Source organism: Podarcis vaucheri (assembly GCF_965113315.1).
Source record: "Podarcis vaucheri genome assembly, chromosome: 3".
Taxonomy (NCBI): Eukaryota; Metazoa; Chordata; class Lepidosauria; order Squamata; family Lacertidae; genus Podarcis; species Podarcis vaucheri.
The window spans coordinates 89,364,833-89,372,429 of record NC_138761.1 but is presented as its reverse complement, the minus strand read 5'-3'; the positions used below and the strand labels follow the sequence as shown (position 1 = coordinate 89,372,429).

General features: G+C 44.0%; 1 pseudogene across 1 annotated transcript; it reads right to left on the bottom strand.

Moving 5' to 3' along the window:
• Positions 1-2,166: 2,166 nt before the first annotated feature.
• Positions 2,167-3,240, bottom strand: LOC309528713 (cAMP-dependent protein kinase catalytic subunit beta pseudogene; annotated as a pseudogene). Its single transcript has one exon. The product of its transcript is annotated as a cAMP-dependent protein kinase catalytic subunit beta pseudogene (transcript).
• Positions 3,241-7,597: the final 4,357 nt, after the last annotated feature.

Genomic DNA, 7,597 nt, shown 5'->3' with positions numbered 1-7,597 from the left:
TTCTGAGACCAGTGTTATATGTAGAAAAGAAACACACTCAAAAATGCAGACCAAGAAAATATGACTTCAACTGAAAATTTAACTCAACAGGTGAAAGCAAGACTTCCCATATTAGTACTTATCAAAGAGCTAGTTCACATACTACCCTTTTCATGCACTGTATGCACAGCAGTTGATGGGAGCCACAGGAATGTTCACACACTCTTCACCACATAATTAACACTCAGCATGAACCGAAGTATGTGCATGCATTTGCAAGGGTGGGTTGCGGTCTTTCACATTTCAACAGTGCCCTGTGCAAGGCCAAAATGTGACGCGACGCTCCCCGCCTTTGCCTTCCATTCTGTTCAATGCACCATGTCATAGTTGCAATGTCCTATGGCACCCCCTAGTGTGGCATAACCAGCTCCGCTGCCCTAAATCTGCCTCTGACATTAGTTTCATGGGATCCACCCTCTGCAGGACGCTAGTGAATAGATCATCTAAATGAGGCATCCCTGCATATGAAATCTGCACAAGTGTAATCCACTGTGTTTATAAGATGTTATATATGCCCCACCACATACAGAACATGTATACTAGGGATATGTATGAGCTAACTAGCCATAATTAGTACAGCTTATGGTTTGCTTGAACTCTTGATTCCAGCACAGTACAGTGACATTTGCAGCAACTGTCCTCACTTTCCAGGAGAGTCGCATTTTTTCTAGACCCTATCCTCGATAAATCACTGTCTCAATTTTGTCCCTTTTGTCCCTTTTTGGGGATACGTTGTTAAAATGTTGCTAACATGAGTTGCTAGACTCATTCTTCATGGTTCAGTTCCCTCCCCAGAGTCTCTAGAAGTTAAATGCAGGGTTTGTTTTGGAACATGCAAGTCCTCTTTTACACTCATTGCACTCAGGTGCAATGTAAAGTGCTGGTTGTCTGTTTAGCTTGGGATCAGGGTATGCAAAAGAACATTTTCACATATCTTCTTACCCATTCATGGAGAGGTCTTCTTAATGCCCCTCCTCCTAAGTTTCCATTGATAGGAACATGGGAGGGTCCTTGGCCTAAGAAATCAATGTGAGCCCCTCCTTGTTAGCATTCCATGGTCACCTGAAGACTTTCTTGCGTTGACCGGCTTCAGCTCATTCCTTTTAACTTTTTTATTTTGTAGTTTTGCTCTGCCTGTGGAGTTGTTAGCTCGTTTTAATGATTGTGTTTTTTACTATCATTTCATAAGCTGCCTTGTATAGTTCAAATTTGGAACAACAACAAAACTGGGGTATATGCACCTTTAATAGGTACATGCATAAATAAATTTCTACAGGTCTATGGTGCATTTTCTGCCTTGTTCACATGCATGCACATAAACAACCACTAAGGTGCCATACAATACACAGTCTGCCATTTCATGCCCTGCACCTGCCCTGTATATTCTGAATACTTGATAAAACATTGCCAAATACCATACTCTGGTCTAGTATAGTCTTAAAACACAGTAAAGACTTATTTATGGTAATCAGATGTCAACCTTATATAAAGGCATACAGCAGGCTAAGTGCAACTATTAACAATGTGCACTTGGATGAATTTAGAAGTAATTTGGGGGTAAATATAGGGTGTCAATACAAACATGTCCTTGTTTTCCCCAGTGAACTGTTGGAGGGCACTTTCTGGCCTAGAACGTATATCACTGAGAAGATGACACAATGCTTCTCCATTTCCAAGTACTCAGATGGCACCTCTTCTTGGAATCCAACACTTTATTTCACTGGAACACAAAATTAACATTCTTCATGTGTTTGTTTCAGTCTGAATTCATCTAAATCATGGATAGAAAGTATGCCCTTCTTGGAAATTAGCAGCATTGTTTTAGGCATTCATTACAGGGACAGCATAGAAAGAAGAAGCCAAAGTAGCAAAGATAGTAGAAAGATGTATCCGTTCATCTAGGTTTAAAACAACTACTGCGTTGAAATTTGTTGTCTCCTGTTGACATGATTATTCTGCAGTAAGGGCTAAAGAACAGCCCACATTTGTGGCTGGTAACCTGTCCCATGCAGATTATATGTATCAGGAGTGGCTGATCAGAGGGATAATGTCATGGTTCCAGTGTTGCTGCTACATGCCAGGACAGTAAATGGGCATGGTAGGGAGGTCAGTGTACCCTGGTATAGTCTATTCCCCCCCCCCATAAATCTGGATTGGTTGATATGCAAAGAACGGAGGATATCCAGCTGCCATTTCATAAATTAAAACCCCTAAGGCCCACCAATCCACTCCTTTGTTGTAGCCCTTGCTGAGAATTATTTCTGGCGCCAAGTATTCTGGAGTCCCACATAACGTCCAGGTTCTGCCTTTTACTCTTTTTGCAAACCCAAAATCTGTGACCTGGATATATCCTTGCTGGTCAATTAAAAGATTTTCGGGTTTCAGATCTCTGTAGATGAGGTCTAGTGAATGGCGGTACTCAAATGTTAGCACTATCTGAGCTGCGTAAAATCGTGCATGTGGTTCACTGACTCTTCCAGTTCTTCTTAGATGTGAGAACATTTCACCTCCAGGAACATATTCCATAACCATGTATAAATTAGAATTGTCCTTAAAATAATACTCCAGTCTTACAAGGAAAGGGAAGTTCACTGCTTGTAATATTCTCTTTTCATTAAGTGTGTGTTCTATTTGCTTCAGCTTAACCACTTTTTGTTTATCCAGTATCTTCATGGCATAATACTGCTCTGTGGATTTGTGTTTCACCAGCATGACTCTGCCAAATGATCCGGTTCCAAGTGTTTTTAGCCTCTCAAAGTCATCTAAACCAGCAGTATTCTGAGGGGGGCTTTCCCATTTTCTTAAAAAGTCTTCTTTGGCTTTGGCTAGGAACTCTTTCACGCTCTCGATCTCGTTGCCCTTCTTGGTGGTGGCGGCGTTCCCCATGGCCGGGAGGCTAGTGGGCTGCTCCCTCCGTCCAGCGGGGGGAAGAAAGGGAGGGAGGGAGGGAGAAGGGCGGGAATCCCGAGTGGCTTCGGTGGAGCCGGCAAGAAGCGAAGGAGGAAGGAGTGTGGCGTCACCGCTTCGGTCTTTCCCCTCAGTGCTCGGCCTTCAGCTTCTCTCCCCCTCGCTCTAGTAAGGGGGCTCCGGGCGGCCTCTAAGTCGGAGGCGGCGAGGGCTCCTCCGGGTCCTGCCTCCTTTCTTTCCGCTTGTCCGCCTGCCCTCCCCGACTCCACACACACACATACACAGCGGAAATGATGGCCGCTGAAGCGCCTCCTCCTTCTCCTCAGCCGTTCCTCCTCACGCTTGCAAGGGCTCCAGCTTCGCCTGCCCGGCGGCCTGGCGGGGCTACGCTCTTGGAGGAGGAGGAGGCCCCCTGCCGGCCTCGCTTTCCCCCTCAGACTCTTCCTCACAACGCACTTCCTTTTGCCCTTGGTATAGTCTAACCATGGTTAACATGAATCCTGGTCAACAGTTTGGTTTGGAGGGGAATTCATGGCACCAGTAAGAAGACAATGGAGCGTGTGGTCATATTGAATTGTTCAATTCATAGTTAAAGAAAATGCCACCTTTATCTCTGAGCCAAGGAATGTTATAGTATCCCAAGCTCCCTCATGAAAGAACATGTGCATGTTTGTGTGTGTAAGAGAGCAACTGCACACCCTGCTTATGCATCCAAGAGAGAATGAGTTCTCATATTATGTTTTGCACTTTACCAGCTGGAGCTTAACTGTAATAGGTAGCCTGTGCATTTTACCCGATCTAACTCCAAACTAAATATTTGTGCTACCTCATTTGTGCCTTGCCATGTGGAATCACAATCACTGAGCTAAGAGTTCTTGGCAATGACCCTCCTGCAAGTTTTATTCATTTCCATAATACTACTTGTTTTGCATCTTTATCACTTTTTTAGCAATGTAAACATTGTGGTGCTTCCCTGAATTAAACATTGAGGCATTTTGAAGCGCCAGGACGAAGATCTAAAGCACTGGGTTTCTTTGCAGAATCTCAAAATCACCTTGGCATTTGGCTTAATACATCAGAATTGCTATAAAAATGATTGGAATGAGAACGTTTTAAGCAAACTGAAAGTAAAAAGTAGCCTTAACTTTCCCCAAAAGTGCTGTTTACTTTCATCTCCAGCTCATGGTAATGACTTAATCACCCTGGCTCTTCAGTGCTTAATGGCCTCTGTCCAGGTCTAGCAAGATTCTAATGTCACATAATCCAACAGCCCCAATTCCAATCTAATTCGAATTTGACAAGGGATGGAACTTGCTGGCGTAACCCTGCAGTTTGTTTGTTTGTTTACATTTTTATAAAATGCACTTTCATAGGAAATATAGCAAATGTATGCTCAACATGACTAAGCTGCTTCTGTACGCCGGCTCCCTTGGCCAATAAAGCGAGATGAGCGCCGCAACCCCAGAGTCAGCCACAACTGGACCTAATGGTCAGGGGTCCCTTTACCTATGCTCAACATACAAATGGGATTCTCCTTAATGAGGGTCCTGGTTGCGCGCGGGCCCCTAAGGCACCCCCACTGGGAGAGTTGTTGCCGGGTGTGGCACAAGCCTTAACCATTGGCCCCAGGGTCACGCCAGGCTGTTTGGGCCAATCGGGGCGGTTGGTGCTATTCCTGGGGCCTATAAAAGCGGCAGCACGGCATAACTGGGGGAACTTGCATCGTGCTGCCGAACACCCGCCCTCCCTCCCTAATTTTAGGCGGTGCTGCTTTGGCCTTGCTTTGGATTGGGTTGCTTGCTTTGGAGCAGGGGCTGGGTAGGATTTTTTTCCATTTGGCAGATTGGATGTAGCCACTTGGTTTTCACCTACCCCCTTAGCAATCATCACAACTTTGTAAGGTTTGGCGGTTAGGCATTCAATAAGGCATTGGCTTATTGAAGTGTGTGGGAGGGGAGGTGCGGCCCTCACCTGCCCCTCCATGAATAAGGGTATTCCAGTAAGGGAATCTGGGGGTCCTGGATCTCGTCCGAAGTCCGCTTGAGGGGCTAGGGCCATGCCAGGACAACAGGAACCCCGGGGTGAGCTTCGTTGGTCTTCATCGATGTTGCTCCCTCATTTGGTGTTTATCCTTTCAGACTTCCAGCCGGAGAGGCAGGAGTCAGTTATAGTCTGTTGCCAATGCCTAAACCAACACCGCTCACTTTGCTGTAATCAATAAAGTCGAGGCCTGAATTTTGCCCAATAACTTAAACTAAAATTATGTGTCAGTGTGAAGTTATTTTCAGGGGAAGGGCTTGGGGGCCTCGAAGCGCAAATGTTACTCAGCAGTGACAACATTGGTAAAAACCATAGTAACATGTCAAGAACAACTGGCACACCACGTGAATGAAGGAGCATGCTGTGGCTGTTTGCAACCCCTCACAAAATTGCGTCCAGGGCCACAGACCCCATGGGCCACCACCATCCCCACGCTATACCTCTGCATCCAGGAAGTGCGGAATCTAGTGGATAACTCATCCAATCTTCACATTAGTTTGGACAGGGCAGATCATGTCAATGCATACTGGAAGTTCAAATTCTTCAATCATTCTTATTGCTGCCCATGCCACAGATAGGCTACCCATGTGCGGTAGAGGGAAGGGACATATGTATCCTCTTCCACACAAATGGATTGCTCTCTACGTAAGAGTGTCATCCAGGCCTTATAAGTCTCTGTGTTTGGATAAATGGTACACATTTCAAAATGTGACCTCTGAATCTTTTAGAGTTCTACTCATTAGCTCTATGATCCAATAACCTAACCCAAGCCCAGAGGTCAGCCATTAAAACACTTTGCATTAACTTTCATATTCTCAGTGTTAGCTATTTCCTTTGGATGGAAAACTAAACAGAAAGACCAGTCAATCTACAAGTATTTATGGTAAAAACAAGAACAGAGCTTATGGATTTTTTTTCCCTTCTAAAAGTGGGGAAACAAGAAGTCAGGCCCCATCTGTACTATACATTTAAAGCAGTACCACACCACTTTAAACAGCCATGGTTTCCCCCAAAGAATTCTGGGGGATGTAGTTTCTCAAGGGTGCTGAAAATTGTTAGGAGGCCACTATTCCCTTCACACAGCTACAATTCCAAGAGTTCACTGGGAGGAGGGATTGACTGTTGAACCACTTTGTGAGGAAGGCTAGCTGATGTCATGTTCTCTCCCTCTCCTCTGTAATGCCTTTTGTTCAAAAAGGCTGCACATCTCATATTATTTCCACTCTTCCACTAGTGCCAACCAATTATATTGAGGTGGGAAGCAGTATAAACACCACTAGGTGTTTAAGACCATAATAGATGCTTAGCCCTTCCTCCGGGTGGGCGGTTGTTGCAGATCCTCACACCACAACTCCCCTCAGCCTCAGCCAGCATGAACAGTGTTCAAGGGTGATAGGAACTGTAGTTCTACAACATCTGGAAAACACCAGTCTGGGTAAGGCTGCTAAACAACACTGTGACAACAAGATACAAAGTAGGAGGAGACAGATGTCATTTTTGTTGGCAGTCACAAATTTTCAGGTAATATAGCTCCAGCCTGAAGTAAGCAATGTTGAGATCATGATCTTGAAAAGGAAGCTATCAGGCTAATGTGCGAATATCATATTTGATCAGATTTTCTTTAAAAAATCAAGTTTTTTTTTTTAAAAAAGAAGAAGGATGACCCCATAGTATCAGCCAGTTCAAGTTATAGCTAAGCTTCATGGAAAGCATCAGCAAGTAAAGCAAATTTGCAAGTAATTATATTCTAAGTTATTTCTTACCGTTTTCAAATGGCCTGTGGGTATTCAGAATATATTGGCTTTAGACACACATATATAAACACTGCTAAAAGTGGGTTAAATTTCCCAGTGGAGTAACTTCACCAAAGTAAATGGATTTACACCAGCAAAGCATTTTGCCCAATACAAACTTTAACAAGGATCTGGGGAGCAGAATATCTATCTTCCAAAGCCAACATTGCTGTGACAGTTGTGTGCCAATTTGACCTCTGGTGTTTTGTGAAGCATTTAGAAATGTCACCATAACTCTTTGAACAAGGAAAAATGAGTTGGTAGGTATTAAGGGTATATTTTGCTTGCTTAACCAAGCTTAGAAACCACCCCATTTTTTATAAAAAAAATGAATAGAAATCCTTCAAATTCAAGACATTTATAAAATACAAAAGCTATGCTACAAAGAATCCCCCATCCTGAACCAAAATCAAAACCCCAGATTCTTTGGCCTTCCTTTTCAAACCAAATATAAATGTTGATTTGTTGTATGTCTGGGTTATGCTGGAGTACATAATGTTGTTGCATTGGCAAATCAGCTGAAATGTTCTAACCAGGATTGCTACCCTGCATGAATCTGCAGCTGCTGCTTTGGCTGGGCCTGTCATGAGTTACTTCAGGCACATCCAACAGACATTCCTCTTCCTAGGTTGGTTCTGCCCCTTGTACTGAATTCAGGAAAGAAAATCTGGAATCAATAGCTGTCGGCCACTTGGTGACACTACCTAGACTGAATGTTTTCATTGCTGCAACTGTCCTTATTGAACCCCTGCTTCCTTGTTTCTAGCACAAGTTTCCAGATCTAGCTGTTTTTCTGAAGAAAGACATCCAAACGGCCA